This window comes from Pongo abelii, chromosome 6 (genome assembly GCF_028885655.2).
Source record: "Pongo abelii isolate AG06213 chromosome 6, NHGRI_mPonAbe1-v2.0_pri, whole genome shotgun sequence".
NCBI classification, from domain to species: Eukaryota; Metazoa; Chordata; class Mammalia; order Primates; family Hominidae; genus Pongo; species Pongo abelii.
Genome location: NC_071991.2, coordinates 79,712,807 through 79,730,186, shown reverse-complemented (window position 1 = coordinate 79,730,186; position 17,380 = coordinate 79,712,807). Strand labels below are relative to the sequence as shown.

The 17,380-nt window shown below is 37.4% G+C and overlaps 1 long non-coding RNA gene across 2 annotated transcripts in view; it reads left to right on the top strand.

The window, feature by feature from the left end:
* The first annotated feature begins 2,752 nt into the window (after nt 1–2,752).
* LOC129060399 (uncharacterized) overlaps nt 2,753–17,380 on the top strand; it is a 74,493-nt gene continuing 59,865 nt past the window's right edge. The window contains exons 1-3 of one of the 2 annotated variants that reach the window (XR_008527086.2): nt 2,753–2,873; nt 6,817–6,927; nt 8,214–8,248. This is a non-coding gene — a long non-coding RNA (uncharacterized LOC129060399). Of the gene's footprint in view, nt 2,874–6,816; nt 6,928–8,213; nt 8,993–17,380 lie in introns of those variants that run through there. The other variant, XR_008527085.2, reaches the window with a different exon arrangement.

The window sequence follows — 17,380 nt, the reverse complement described above, 5'->3', positions numbered from 1 at the left end:
CCTTCAGGAGTTCTTGTAAGGCAGGCCTAGTGGTGACAAAATCTCTCAGCATTTGCTTGTCTGTAAAGGATTTTATTTCTCCTTTACTTATGAAGCTTAGTTTGGCTGGATTTGAGATTCTGGGTTGAAAATTCTTTTCTTTAAGAATGTTGAAGATTGGCCCCCACTCTCTTCTACCTTTTATGGTTTCTGTGGGGAGATCTGCTGTTAGTCTGATGGGCTTCCCTTTGTGGGTAATCCGACCTTTCTCTCTGGCTGCCCTTAACATTTTTTCCTTCATTTCAACCTTGGTGAATCTGATGATTATGTGCCTTGGGGTTGCTCTTCTCGAGTATCTTTGTGGCGTTCTCTGTATTTCCTGAATTTGAATGTTGGCCTGTCTTGCTAAATTCTCTTGGATAATATCCTGAAGAGTGTTTTCCAACTTAGTTCCATTCTCCCCGTCACTTTCAAGTACACCAATCAAATGTAGGTTTGGTCTTTTCACATGGTCCCATTTTTTTTTAATTTTTTTTATTATACTTTAAGTTCTAGAGTACATGTGCACAATGTGCAGGTTTGTTACATATGTATACATGTGCCGTGTTGGTGTGCTGCACCCATTAACTCACCATTTACATTAGGTAAATCTCCTAATGATATCCCTCCCCCCTCCTCCCACCCCACAACAGGCCTCAGTGTGTGATGTTCCCCTTCCTGTGTCCAAGTGTTCTCATTGTTCAATTCCCACCTATGAGTGAGAACATGCGGTGTTTGGTTTTTTGTCCTTGTGATAGTTTGCTATCACAAGTTTGCTGAGAATGATGGTTTCCAGCTTCATCCATGTCCCTAAAAAGGACATGAACTCATCCTTTTTTATGGCTTCATAGTATTCGATGGTGTATATGTGCCACATTTTCTTAATCCAGTCTATCATTGATGGACATTTGGGTTGGTTCCAAGACTTTGCTATTGTGAATAATGCCACAATAAACATATGTGTGCATGTGTCTTTATAGCAGCATGATTTATAATCCTTTGGGTATATACCCAGTAATGGGATGGCTGAGTCAAATGGTATTTCTAGTTCTAGATCCCTGAGGAATCGCCACACTGTCTTCGACAATGGTTGAAATAGTTTACAGTCCCACCAACAGTGTAAAAGTGTTCCTATATCTCCACATCCTCTCCAGCACCTGTTGTTTCCTGACTTTTTAATGATCACACATAGTCCCATATTTCTTGGAGGCTTTATTCATTCCTTTTCATTCTTTTTTCTCTAATCTTGTCTTCACGCTTTATTTCATTGAGTTGATCTTCAATCTCTGATATCCTTTGTTCCTCTTGATTGATTCGGCTATTTATATTTGTGTATGCTTCATGAAGTTCTCGTGCTGTGTTTTGCAGTTCCATCAGGCCATTTATAGTCTTCTCTAAACTGGTTATTCTAGTTAGCAATTCCTCTAACCTTTTTTCAAGATTCTTAGCTTCTTTGCATTGGGTTAGAACGTGCTTCTTTAGCTTGGAGGAGTTTGTTGTTACGTACTTTCTGAAGCCTATTTCTGTCAATTCAGCAAACTCATTCTCCCTCCAGTTTTGTTCCCTCGCTGGCGAGGACTTGTGATCCTTTGGAGGAGAAGAGTTGTTATGGTTTTTGGAATTTTCAGCCTTTTTGCACTGGTTTTTCCTCATCTTTATGGATTTATCTATCTTTGGTCTTTGATGTTGGTGACCTTCAAGTGAGGTTTCTGTGTGGATGTCCTCTTTGTTGATGTTAATGCTATTGCTTTCTGTTTGTTAGTTTTCCTTCTAACAGTTAGGCCCCTCTGCTGCAGGCCTGCTGAAGTTTGCTGGAGGTCCACTCCAGACCCTGTTTTCCTGGGTATCACCAGTGGAGGCTGCAGAACAGCAAAGATTGCTCCCTGTTCCTTCCTCTGGAGGCTTTGTCCCAGAGGGGCACCTGCCAGATGCCAGCCAGAGCTCTCCTCTATGAGGTGTCTGTTGACCCCTGCTGGGAGGTGTCTCCCAGACAGGAGACACTGGGGTCAGGGACCCACTTGAGGAGGCAGTCTGTCCCCTAGCAGAGCTCAAGTGCCGTGCTGGGAGATCCACTGCTCTGTTCATAGACAGCAGGCAGGAACATTCAAGTCTGCTGAAAAGGCTCCCACAGCCACACTTTCCCCCAGGTGCTCCGTCCCAGGGAGATGGGAGTTTTACCTATAAGCCCCTGACGGGGGGTGCTGCCTTTCTTTCAGAGATGCCCTGCCCAGAGAGGAGGAATCTAGAGAAGCAGTCTGGCTACAGCGGCTTTGTGGCACTGCGGTGGGCTCTGCCCACTTTGACTTTTTAATAATAGCCATCTGTAACAGTCAACAGAGTAAACAGACAACCTATAGAATGAGAAAAAAATATTTGCAAACTATGCATCTGACAAATGGTTAATATCTAGAATCTACAAGGAACTCAAATAACTCACCAAAAAAGGAAATAACTCTTTTTACTCATTTTGATCTACTTGAAGAAGATGACACATGTACATCTATTATTATATTCTGTGTATCCATTTATCTTTGTATATGTTAAAGTTTTACCTTAGGAATCTTTATGCTATGCTATTTAGTAGATAAGTATTTATGATTATTTCACCTTCCAGTGAATTATAGCATTTGTCATTATACAATGCCTTCTTAAGTTTTATGTAATATTTCTTTGCTGTGAATTCAATCTTGTCTGATATTATAGCCCCTACATAATTTTGTGTTTTCATAGGCATGCTACAGTGTATTTATCTTTTTCCTTTCAACCATCTGAGACACACTGTTTTAGAAGCATTTCTTCAGTTCTACAGAAAGTTGAATTTTTATCTGTGACTTATTCTGAAAGTATTTTCCTAGGTGAGTCCATAAGATTTATTTTTTTTGTGTATTTTCATTCTGCCATCATATCTTAATTCTGACATTTAGTTACCCTTGACTTTTATGTTTTATTACATTGTCTGGTTTACTGTGCTTTGTCTATTTGCAAGTATTTTCTTAAACTTATGTATTCTTTTGTCTTTTAGGCTCTGTCTGTGTTCGCTTTACTTTGCTTTTGTGCATGCATTTTCCTCCTAATAATTTGAAAGGTTTATCATCTTTTTTATGGTTTACAGTGCTTACTTTTATAATTTCACATATGTTTAATTTCATTTTAAATACATATCATCTGGCCTTCTACTATGAACAATAAATACATATACTTGCCTCTACCTCTCTTTCTTCAATTCCAGTGTTCAATTTACTTGGCTATTTTATTGTCCTTTGTTCCTGAGGTAGTTTTCTTTCTATGTTTAAATGCAATTCTGAATTCTGTTCTAGGTAATATGGCAAAGAAGCCATCATAAAAACCTTCCTAATAAAGAACAATTAGAAATGATGGATACAGGCTGGGCATGGTCACTTATGCCTGTAGTCCTAGCACTTTGGGAGGCCGAGGCGGGTGGATCACCAGAGGTCAGGAGTTTGAGACCAGCCTGACCAACATGGTGAAACCCCGTTTCTACTAAAAATACAAAATTAGCTAGGCGGGGTGGCAATGTGCCTGTAATCCCAGCTACTCAGGAGGCTGAGGCAGGAGAATCTATTGAACCCAGGAGTCAGAGGTTGCAGTGAGCTGCGATCGCACCACTGCACTCCAACCTGGGCAACAAGAGTGAAACTCTGTCAAAAAAAAAAAAATGGATACAATATTTGATCTTTAAGTAAATAACTGAGCTGGCAAGAAATGGAGCCCTAACCATGAGAAGGTATGGCCACATAGAGTAAACAAAGTACTGTCACTGGAAGCTGCTTTGAGAGCATCCAACATCTGCTGGTGGCCTAGAGCTTGGGCCTTAATGGACCATATCTGTTTAGAGGATCAAAGAAGGCTAAGCCTGCTCAAAGAAGAAGGTTTGGATCAGAGATTCCTGTATGAACCCAAAACCTCTCAAAGTGACTCTTTGGATGAAAAGGTGAAAATGTTACAATTAATTATAAAATTATTTGTTATAAAATTATTTATAATTCATAATGTATTGATTAAATAACAAAACACCCAGCAGAGAGAAATATAAAACAGATGTTTGCTATCTTAAACTTGGCTCTTGGTAGATGGGTTTGGGAAAATGTTTCCCTGAGAATTCAAAACCACAAAGAAGCCTTTACATGGGTTTGGGGATGGATTTCAAAGAATTCAATGCCCTTGGAATACCCAGAGCTCAGGATTTAATTTGAACTGGTTCTGGTTATGTAGTGCTCCTAGGTGACTGATAGAAGCAAAAATAAATCATATCTAAGGAAAAACACTTTAAACTTAAGCTTCAAAAAAATTCCACAGCCCAAATTCCAAGGAATGTGAGATCAAAATTTAAACTATCATATTAAGCGAGGAAATAAACCACCATGAGCAAGAGTCAATAGAATGGAAGGAAAAAAAAAAACACCACCAATACATGTTAGACCCACTCAGATTATAGGAGTAGAAATTACTATATGCAGGATATAAAATAGGTATGTTTAATATGCTTAAAGAAATAAGAGACTCTTTAAGTATTATTAAGAAGTAAAAGACTATGAAAAATGACCAGGCTAAATAAAAAATGAACCAAAGAACTTGTAAAAATAATTAGAAACTCAATGGACTAAACAGGAGATTAGACTTAAACAGCTGATTGGACAGAATAAAATCAGTGAACATGGAGGGTAAGTCTAACAAATCTCTAATCAAATTTCCTGAGGGGGATAATAGAATTGGGGAAAGACACAATTCAAAATGACATTGAGAATTTTGCAGAAAAAATAAAAACACAAACCCTTAGATTCAATATCATGATAAGAAACAAATAAAATAAGGGAAAAAAGAAAAAGACATTTAGATACACAATGAAACTGCAGATTGCCAAAGAAAAGAGAGGTTCTTAAATGGGGATAGAGAAAAAAAACAAAAACACTAGATAACTTAAGACAAATGACAATTTGATTGAGACCCTCAGAAGATAGGATAATATCCTCAAAATGCTAAGAGAAAATAACTGTCAACCTAGAGTTGTATAGCCAGTGAAACATCTCCCAATGTGAAATTAGCACATTTCTAACAAACTAAAAGATCTATTTTCTAAAAAAAAAAAAAAAAAAAAATTCTAAGAGAAGAATGTCAAAGCAAAGAAAAAATGATCCCTAAAAGAACTGAGATGTAAGGGAGAATGCTAAGACAAGACATTGGTAAAGATATGGGAAAATCTGTATTAACAGCAATAATGTCTTGGTTGTAGTGTTAAAAACAGAATTCTTTTCATAGAAAGCATCTTCTGAGAAAATCCTATTTTATGAAACACACTCAGCAAAATGCTGCTAATTAATGCTAGACTAAGTGCCAGAGCTAGAACCTTTGCTAGTATAGTTAGTGAGTACAGATGCCCACTCAGCCTCTCAATTTCAACAAAGCTTTGTTCTCTATTTATTGTGAAGAATTCATTTTGTGGATACAATTATTGGTTATAATAGCAGTCACCAGCGTGCAGATCTAATAAGTTCAACACTTTGTTGAACTATGAATGTCACAATTATGCCTTATAAGAAACTAGGAACTGTAACCACACTAAAACTGTGAGAATTGGTCTCTTAAATCTTGACATATTTGTATTAAGGACCAGAGGAAAACCTGGCAAAGAATACAGTACAGTTATATCATCATTGAATTTTTATTTTTCTAACTACCATGATGAGATTCCAAGTTTCTCTCTTTAAAAAAAAAATAAATCATTATGATGCCATCATGAAATCATTTCTAATCCAATGGTGCCAGTCATTACTACCATTTGAAATATAGTTATGCCTTTCAGCTGTGGCTCAGTAATGATATTAAGTCTGAATTTTCCTGCAAAAGCAATTTATTCATGTCACCACTTATTGCTGTAAGCTTGTTTATGGCTTTTTAAATGGGATCTGTTTCACCATTTGGTTCTTTCTTCAGCACATTTTGCCTTTTGTAAAACACATACATTTCCTCCAATGCAATCATAAATGATGACAGAGGAGAAGAACTGAATTAGAATGTAAAGCTACTTCCTAAAGTATTTACATATGATGACCAGATTTACAAGGAGGAAAGGAGAAGCACATTGCAGCCATAGAAGAGATGTTCAGAATCTTATAAAAATCCTGAATTATGATGTCAAAACCCTGCATCCAGTTGTGAAAATTGAAGTATAATTACTAAAACTAATATTCATAGTAATGTGAACTCTTTTTATAAGACTGACTCTTGAAAAGAGTAAAACAGGTAAAATAAAGTGTTTCATTTTATATCTTAATTTTGGTGGTACAACCACACATGTGATTAAATAACTTAGAACTGTATACATCCTTTATACCAATATGATTTTGATATTGAGCTATAGCCACCTAAGATGTAAGCAATAGGGGAAATTGGTGAAGGGTGCATAGGACCTCTCTATTATCTCTGCAACTTCTTGTGGATCTATAATTATTACTAAATTTTAAAAAATTTAAAACCTATTTCATCACCTTTCAATTTTTAAAATTATTTCGGTTTTAAAAAATTATTTGTAGAGATGAGGTCTCGCTATATTGCCCAGGCTAGTCTTGAACTCCTGGGCTCAAGTGATCCTCTCGCCTTGGCCTCCCGAAGTGCTGGGATTACAGGAATGAGCCACCACATCTGGCCAATTCTCAATTTTAAAATGATGAAGATGGGAATTTTTCACTGACTCAAGGAAAAATACAGTGTATGCTTGGCTTTCTGGTCTCCATTATAAGAGCTTACCACCTCTCTGAGATTTTTCCTTCTTTCCTACAGAATTCCAGCTGCCAGTGGTAAGAAGGATTCTTCCTGCCTGAGCTCACAGACACAAATCCCAGAGCCTGTACACGTCCCAGCAAAGAAGATATTGAAAATGTGTGAAAATGGGTAAGAGTCCCAACTCACCCTATTTATATTACCTGTCAGTTCATTCCCTCCTACAATGAAATAGCTGTAACTGCTACTAGCCATTAGACCACAAAGTTCTTTACACATGTAATCTCACAGAATCCTCTCAACTCACCCTGGGTCTGGTAAGATCATACTTACATTTGACCATAGTTCCAGACATCATGTTGCCTTGGTCAGAGATGTGGTATTCATTTAATCTCTATTCTCCAAAAACCACTTTAGTAGCTAGATAAAAACTCTTCCTAGAGAATTCACAGAAGAGGAGATTTGAGGCTGGATTCTTTAGGGTTTTTGTTTCCCATGTGCTGGGCAGAATGTTATGTGTTTTACAGGAAATATCTCATCTGATACCTCCCAAAAACTAATGAAATAGGTCCTGTTATCTTTATTTTTTTTCCCCCTTTTTGACAGATGAGGAAATAGAGGCATAAAGAAGTCAGGGACTTTGGCAAGGCAGGTAGAATACCTGAGATTTGAACCCAGGGATTACCCAATTCAAAGCTCCTGTTTTTAATCACTTTGCTATTCTGCCCATTACAACTGCATTATGGATGTCTTCGGGTACCATTGAGGTGTTGATATTATCCATATTCAGGTTTCCAAACAACCACTAACCACAAAACACAAGAGTCCACAGCCTCATCCACTCATACAATTGGGAATGTTACCAGGTGGCCTTAGAAAAACAATACCATAGTCAAGTAAGTGTGAGAACACCAATATTAAACATGAATACATTTATCAACAAGATTAAAGAGTTTTTTTTAAATTGGAGCTCTCAGAAATTGTAATGTTTAGGTGTGCATTGTAAATCTCCAAGATGAGAGTATTTGTATTTCTCAAGTATATTTGATCACAGAACCTTTTTCCCGATGGCATCTTTCATATTTTAGGCACTAATTTCCATAGATCTCAGAAAAATAACTTTCTCCCTCTATTCTGAAAAAGGCTTCTGTTCTCTTCTTTGGAGCAGTCTTGATTTTGCGCTGTCAGTTCTTCTGACCCATTACCACCCCTGCATTCCACTATCTGCTTTGAGCTGTTCTTTCTTTTCATTTCTTGCTCTCTCTTTCCCCCATGTTGGGAATATTTCCCCAGTTCTCCACTTCAGACAACCTCAGCAAGCAGTGAGTGTGTGCCTTACTTCTGGTTGGTGCACAGCCAGGTGACAGATCTGTTCTCACAGGGCATCTTGAACTTTTTTGCCTATTTTTTCCTATTGCATTATGATTAAGACTTTCTTGGTTTTTTTTTTCCCCCAGGAAAATGGACATTCTGAACTCTTCTAAAACAACTGGTAGGTGATTTTACTGATGCTGATAACATTAGAGAGTAGGATAGTTTATGGTGAAATAACATATTTTTAAATATTAGAATACACGTGTACACATACATACATACATAGATGTAATATACTCACTTATATTATGACCTTCTTCAATAAATTTGACATCTTCCCACAGACACTGAAGAGATATTTAACACATACTATTGAACACTGTAGGAAGCTAGATAAAATGAGTTGAGAAAAACTGTACCAATAGACCTGGTACCTATACTTTGTCATGTTAACAACAAAGTATTATATGTTATAGGCCCGTTGTTCACCCCTTAGAGTACCTAAAAGGAATAGTTTTCATTGCCTTACACCTCATCAAGCCAACTAAGAAGAAAGGTGGCTGGGTCAGATGGCTCAGGCCTATAATCCCAGAACTTTTGGAGGCCGAGGTGGAAGGATCGCTTGAGCCCAGGACTTTGAGATCAGCCTGAGCAACATAGTGGGACAAAAAATTTAAAAATTAGCCAGGTGTCGTCGTGCATGCCTGTAGTCTCAGCTACTTGGGAGGCTATAGTAGCTGAGCCCAGGAAGTTGACACTGCAATGAGCCATGATCACACCACTGAACTCCAGCCCGTGCAACAGAGCAAGATCATGTCTAAAAACAAAAACACATACACACACACACACACACACACACACATACACGAGAGAGAGACAGAGAGAGAGAGAAGAAAGGTATATCATTTTGGGAACTTCAAAATTATAGTGACAACATTAGGTTTGACATGATAGGTATATTATTTGATAATAAAAGCTCATTTCATCATAATAATAGAAGTATCAGTACTCTCTTTTCTTTCCATTTTGAACTCTATGTATTTAAATAATAAGGAAGAAAAAAGAGTGAGGATTATTAAGAGACAGACGTTAAATATAAAGAAAAAATAGGACAGATGTGGTAGCTCAGGAGGCTGAGGCAGGAGGATTGCTCAAGCCCAGGAGGTGGAGACTGCAGTGAGCCGTGATTACACTTGGGTGACAGAGCAAGACCCTGTCTCAAAAAGTAATAGTAAAGAAAGAAAGAAAAATAAATAAGAAACATTCCAATTCATACATAGAATAAATATTAGCACACAGATTATAAAACTGGAAATGTGTAAAATTCTAATAATCAAAATAATTTGCAGCACATAACTATATGTAAACCATTTTTTAAAATTGGCTTATAGCATAAAATTTGTGAGGAAAGAAATCATAAGGAGAAAATGCATTCAACTGGTTTTGTAACTACAGTATTCTTCTAATGATCATGAACCATAAAAGTAAAAGTTTTCTGATGATGGCTGTTGCTCTGATGATGGCTGTTGCCTGCCTGAAGGCTGCACCCAGGTGTGGGAACTGCACTGCTTAGGGCTTGTGGCTGGGAGGCCCGTTGACCTGTTCTCTCAGCTCCTTCCACCTTCCTTCTTCTGCCTTCCCATTGTCCCTCCCCTGCGTTTAGGGTGGGGTGACTCATTCTGCTTGGCTGCCTCCATGACTGGACAGAGTGGCGCCTGCTACCAGGCCCCCCAGATGGTTCTGGTACTCAACCCACTGGGAGTGGAAATGGCCAATCCCCAGGTTAGAGTGCACATTGAGGCTTGGGTTTGAATCCAGGCTGTGCTGTTTGGTCACTGTGTGTGCTTCTTGCTGAGCTGATCTCAAGAGTAAGACCACATAAGTAACTACCTTTTAGGGATACTCCCGAGGGTGAAGTGAGACCACAGGATGAACCATTTTCAAAGCATCTGGCACTCCCCGTGTGTAACTCCATTGTGTGTCCCCCACCTGCTGCCACTGCTGAGACATCCAACCCTGGTTCCTTCTCCCATCTCCAGTGACATGAGGTCATTTACAACCTACATTTATAATTTATAATGTTTACAGGTATGAAATTCCCATCCACTAAAAAAGGCAAAAATTAGAACATTCTGTACTGAAATTACGATTTTGAAAGAAATTATCTTGGACTCTGAAAATTACCTGAGGTATTTGTTTCCTAATATTTTTCCTATGACAGTCCCAATTTAAAGCAGAGTCCCTTCTTCCTCAAACTGAGCTAATTTTACTCAGACTACTATTTCTCCATTTGCTATTCTCATAAGGCTTCACCAGTTTTGAGTGACTGCAGATGACTTGAGTAATGGAAAGTGTTTTAGAGGGTCATGCACAAAAATAACAAATGCTAATTCAGGCAGAAAACAATGGAGTTTTCACATTTACGCATACAGAGAAAATTTATATTTTACTAGAATGCAAAAAAAGGCATGAAACCCCCATTCAGGCTAATATTTCTTGCCAATTATATTTATTTTTTACCAATTATTTAAATTAATCATCTCATAGTTCCCCAATATCAAAATTGAAAAATAACTTATTCATTTCCCAGTAAAATATTACTCATAGAAACACATAAATATAAATCACTTTTGGCTTTACTCAACTTTAGGGTTCCCAGATAAAATACAGAGTGCCTACTTAAATTTGAGTTTCAGATAAATAAGAAATTTTTGTTAGTATAATTACGTCCCAAACATTACAGGGTACACACTTATACTAACAAATAGTTCATTTTTATTAGAAATTCAGATTCAGCTAGGCATGTTGTATTTTTATTTGCTAGATCTGGCAACTTAACTCCTTTGTCGTTTTTACTTCTACAAGTCACAGGAAACTCCATGAACAAGCACTCTTTTTTGTTATATAAAAATACAGATACAGAAAAAACAGTTATATATACAGACCATGCTTAAGGAAACGTAATGATTATATATACTGGGGTCTGAAACTGCGGGATTCTTTAGCCATTTGTAATTGGGTCATGAAAGATAGAATTCTTGAAAACAAAGACATTGCTTAGGGTGTAGTAATTGATAAAAGTTTAGCAGCTTCATTCTAATTTAAATTAGAGTGCCTGAGAAAACTAGCAACATAATTTGGCAAGATCTAAGGCAATTACTTAAAAAGAGGAGCAGGTGTAATTGAGCATGCAGCCTTGTCATCTTGTCATTCCAAGAGCAGGCAGATTCACCATTGAGGAAGTGTGGCTATGCCAAAATCATTTGTAGAAACCTTATTTTATGTGTGTGCTCTGTGGAGGAAGAAGGTTGTCAGACGGAGGGTCGGGGTTACAAACATAGGAATGTGGTTCCCTAGGTGAATGCATATATGAAAAAGGACCCCAGCCAGTGGTGAAAAGTAACACTTTTCTTGATGAAACTATCTAAAGTAAACGAATATCAGGACCAAGAGTTAAAAGGCAGAAGAAACATTACTTGTTTAGAGAAGTGATCAAGGTTTTTAAAAATAGATGTAATATACTTGGCAATTTAATTGTAACTGCTTGTCAGGTGTTCCTGTTAAGTCTACAATTTCCCCCTTTTGTTTTTCATGGCTTTTCATCTTAATTTTCTCTAACTACACAAGATTCACAAAATTAAGCTGTTTGGTAGGACTGCAGTATTTATTTTGCTTGATTTCCTTTTTTGATCATTTCTTTACACGAACAGCAAATCTCTTCAGCACCACCTGAAAAGATTTACCTACACTTCACAATAAAAGACTTTCGGTTAACTTCTGAGGTTTTAAAACAATGAACTGTCAACCACCAGAATAGCGAACTCTGAACCTCAAGCAAACTGAAGAGAAAGTTAGCACATCTGCCTCCCTCTAACACAGTTAAGAACACTTTCCTTGAATTAATATATTCATTATATATTTCCAAGGAGAGTCAAATGACAGGTTCTACAAAGGCTGCCTTAACTGGAGTACTTTAAAAAGTTACTTAGCAAGAATATAGCTAGCTCTACACATGCACTCCATATAAAACTGATGATTTCATTGGATAGCTTCTACCCAGAAATTCAGACATTAGTGTCAGTTTGGGTCAACACTTTGCTTACCCCTGAATAACCTGAGTCCTTAAACAATTTATAGTTCCTTACATGGGGTCTTTGTTGGGGCCTTTCCTGAACATAGAGGGCTATTCCTTTTTCCTTCAAATGTATTCTAATTCAAATCCCTTCTTCACTGAAATGGCATGAAACAAACCTCCAGGCAATGGAGGTTTTTTTTTTTTTTTTTCCTTTCAAAACAACAGACATTTGCTAAATTTCAGAGAAGCACCTGTATTAATTGTATTTCCTGCTCATGTGTTGCTTTGTTTACAATAAAAGAATTCATCTCAGGTGAGTTAACCTTGCTTTTTAGAGAGGGCACCTGCAGTTACCTTGGTGAGTATTGTAAATCAAAATATGTTGAGCCTTTAAAGAGGGAAATAAAGAGGTGCTGACAAGAGGGGATGCCAGTAGGATTAAGCGACTTTCTCACCACTTGTATTATCAGGACAGAGAACAACTGAGTCACATTAAATTACAGGGGGGAGAAAGAGTCCCAGAAATTCCACAGATGGGATGACTGGCTTACCTAAGACGGCAGTCAATGGGAGGTTGACTGGCGTCTTAGGTAAGCCCAGGAAGAGGAGGGGTCTGTGAGGAGGTATGAAAAGACAACTCCCTCCTTAGCCTCGGGCTTCGATAATTGACCAAGATTTTTCAGCTTGTGATTTGATCCAGCCAAACCCTGTTAGAGGCACTTGCCCCCGACTGAGACCAAGACTGAAGTGAATAAGAATTAGGTGACTCACTGGTATGTACAATACATGCATTCACATCTATTAGGATAAATGACACATCACTCACTTTAAGCACAGGCAGCTGGAGATTGTCATATTCTGAAAATGACGACTGTTATTTATTTATTGAGAATATTTATACAGGTTCTTCCTGGGCACGGAGAATGCATTTTTCAGCAGCACCATGACACCGGCTGTCACGTGTCTCCAACGGAATACAGAAAACCATTAGCACAAGCAGAGACAAAGCACACGTATTCAGGGCAGCAATCTGTAGGAGCAGAGATTTAGAAGGTTGAAGGTGGCAGGTTTTTAAGTATGGCCTAAGTCATTTTCTTAACAGGGTTTCAAGCTCCTCTGAGGAGAAAAGGATTGTTTTTCCACACAGCAGGATTTCAGTAACTGCCAGAGGACCAGTTTTGAGGCATTGATTAATTTGGTCGAAGGGTTCACATTATACAACTCAGGGGGCATGTTTGTCAGCTGGTAAAGAAGGGTTGGAGAAAGTTTAGGACCAAAAGCAACCCTTCTTGTCTCTTTTCCACATATTACCATCCTTGAAGCTCTAGAGAAGGCTCTTCCCTGCTCTCTGCTGTAATTCTCCCTATATTTTTTTTAAAAAAAGGGGCACACTTTCTTAAAATGTCATTTCTCCAAGTAGGGGCCCCCATTCACATTGTCCATTCCTGGGCCACATCATAGATTTACTGAATCTGAATATCTGTGAGAGACCTTGGAATGTGCATTTTAAGAAGTTTCCTCAATGTTTCTTTTGCATTTTCTTCCAAGGATACAGTAGGGTTATGTAAAAGAGCGCATTCTAGGCTTCCCAGATTCTAAGTGCTGGTTTATGTTGCATTCACAACAACAAATATTGCTTGATAGCAACTCAAATCACTGCAGAATATCTACACATACCCCACATTTCTTAGGGGGTACTATATTTTCTTAACTATACATATAAGTGTGAATGACTAAATATAACCTTTTCCAGAGAATACTTTACATATACATACCTCCTAGAAAAATTCAATTAAACATAAAACATTTCTCTTACAGCCACCTGGAACTAATTTTTTGGTATGTTGGCCTATTCCCCAATCAGATGAAATTTGCAGAACCCAGTGTTCCATATGTGAAGTTGACCTCCCTCCTCTTGCTATAGTAAATGCTGGAGAGTAATTCTTCTTAGAAATAGATTAAGACCTCTAGAAAATGGGGCTTTAACGTGAATATCAAACTGCATATACAAATTTAAATTTCAGATAATTATTTTATTGGCAAAGACTAAAGAAATCCAATATCAAAGTGATATTTTCCTCATTTGCATTAAAAATATTTTCCCATTACCAAAATGAAAGATGGTCGTTAGGAAAAAGAATGACTGATATGAATAAGCATTTTTTTTTTTTAAAGAGAAGTTTCAAATCTTACAATTCTACTTGCCCAGAGACAACTACTCTCAACACTTTGGTACTTATCTATATCGACTATGTAGATAAAGAGTTGGGTTTTTTTTTTTAAAAAAAGCAAAACTGGAATTTTTACCCCTCATATTGTTTTGTATCTATTTTGTTTCATGAAAAATATGTTATTAACAATTTTCAAATCAATAGATATAGTATTAGGGAACATTTTAAGATGTTGCAGGCATCCATTATGTGGATATGTAATAAGGCATCTAACCAACACTTGGCTTTTTTATATTTAGATTATTTCTAATTTTGCTGTTATAATTAGTGAGATAATGTCAGCCCCCAAAAATGTGCTGAATATTCTGTCTCCTGTGAGAAGCAGATTTATGCAGTTGCAACAACCAAATGCCTGCCATTAGAAGTAGAGTGTAAATAAGCTTGTAGGTCCTGACACCAGGCTGAAAAGTGGACAGTCTCCAAGAGCCATTTCTTCTCATTTCTCTGCCACCCACTTCCCACACCAAGAGCTCCTTCCCACTCTATTCCCTATCCCACATCCTCTGAGGATTCTGGGAATATGAAAACCCCCCACCATTAAAAAAATTAGCTTGAAGCTCCTGTTTCCAAATTTAAATTGAATGACTATGTCTTTCGCAGTAGACTGTATGGAGCAGGGATGCACAGGTAAGTGAGTCCTGTCTATCAGCTTATCTCTTAAAGGCCCAAAAGCAGATTTTTTTTTTTATATATATAACTCTAACGAAGCTTAAGCTTCATGGTCTCTGGCTTGCAAGGGCACCTTCCAAATATTAAGTGTTTTTTGTTAATTGGTAAAATTATTCTAACATTGAGAAACAAAGTTGGTAAGATGTTTTGAAATGCTTTAATAAAACAAGTGAGAATTTCTTTTCAGTATTCTCCTGATTTGAATGTTTTCGAAGGGTACCATTTTTATCATCTATTAATGTATTACAAAACTAAAAGAAAATTCAGAAAAAATAATGGAATATGAAACTAAAAGCACTAAAAATGAGTGATGAAATCAATAGAAATTACTGTGATACAGAGCAGCAACATAAACAAAAGAATTTTCAGATTAAAACAAAAGGAGTAGTTTATTAAGAAAGATATATTTCACTGGTGTCATCTATAAAAATGAATATATTTCAATTCAAAGTGTACTTAAGATTAGTTACTGCAAAATAAAACTTAAAATGCCCTGAAATATTATAGCTCATGTATACAAAATTTAATGAACATTTCCCCAAATTTAACAGAATTCTAAAAATTTTTAGAATTTACATGAAGCTTCTATATCATGAAGCTGAAAGGAACTTTTCTCAAACTAGGTAATAATTTTTTTTAATCAATGCTGCTAAATAAAGTCTGAATCATCTTTCTTTTCTCTATATAAAAATAGTTAGGCTGGGCACAGTGGCTCACACCTGTAATCCCAGCACTTTGGGAGGCCAAAGTGGAAGGATCACTTGAGCCCATGCATTTGAGACCAGTGTGGGCAACATGGCAAAACCCCATCTCTACAAAAACTTAAAAAACTGTCCGGTATGGTGGTGTGCACCTGTAGTCCCAGCTAATTGGGAGGCTGAGGTGGGAGGATGACTTGAGCCCAGGAGGTCAAGGCTGTGGTGAGCCATGACTGCCTCACTGCACTCCAGACAGAGTGAGACCCCGTCTCACAAAAACACAAAACAAACAAACAAACCATTGTCATATGAAAAGGCAATCAAAGACTCTGTTGTCCCCAAGGTAAGAACAACAGCATTATAGGAAAGTCGGGAAGTTAATTTCTAAAAGTCATGTTATTCTTCTTTGTTTTGTTTTTAGATTTTTTTTAGGGACAGATGTATATAGATTTTCAGCTTTTAAAAAATTGTTTCTTATTCCAAATATTCATTTCGGTGCCTAATTTTATATTCATAAGTGTTCTATTCTTTTTGTTAAAGAAGACTTTCCCCCTAATTTGTAATGAGCTTCAGACTCATCATAACCTGAAGTCAACGCTGAGGTTGTCCAAACTCATAAAACTCGGTTGCATCCATGTTCATTTACACCAAGAAGGTGCTTGTGGCCAACAAAGAGGTGTGTAGCCCTGTTACACACCTCTTTGATCAAAGAATAGAGCAAGCTATGCAGCCTTTGCAAACAGGTAAAGTAAGTTTCCTAAGCAGTATGTTAGGTCTCTAAGTGGTGCTTAAACATATCACAAAGGTAGCAGATGAAGGATCAGATTGTTAGGGAACAACTTGCTTGTAAAACCCAAAGAGCAGTGGTTGATCTGATAACTGGCTGATTCTTAATAGCTCAACACAAATAAACCACTTGTAAATGCCCCTGGGCTGGCCTGCCTTACAACCCTTTTCACATGGCAGTAATATATGGCCAGTAATTACCATAATGAGCCACCAGAAGGCATCTATTTGTTAGCCCTGGAAGAGCTTGCATCTGGCTTTTAGGTGTGAAGCAAGGAGAAGCAAATGACAAGAAGCATTTGAATATACATTTCCTCCAGGCAGCTACTTATTTGAACAGCTGCTTATGAGGCACACAGCACCATTAAGTCAGTCCAATTCAGGAGGCCGTGTGCATCTTGATTTCTATTTTTTTTCTTTGAAGTACAGGACCAGCCTATTTTCTCCCCGGGTAATAATTTCTCCAAATTAAAAGTGGTTACCCGACTTAAAACCTGTGACAAGTCTATTGTGTTGACCTCTACAGCTGGGAGAGTGTGGAGGTTGCCAGGGAAATGGGCTCTAGAAACACATGGAACACACTCAGAAGTCACGTGCTAAATTGTTTGGTTTTAGATTAAGTTTCACTGGAAAAATGATCCAGAGCTTTCTTTCTCTCTCTTTTTTGTCTTTGTCAAAACAAAGACTGTATAACAAAGGCAACATTTTTTAGCCATCTGCTGAAAATACAAAAATATTTTCATCAAAATAACAAATTGGTGGTTTGTTGTGTCAGCTTGTACATTTAATAATTCCAATGATAAGCATTCCCCAGATATCAGAGGCAAATATGCCATCTGAAAAAAGAAAGG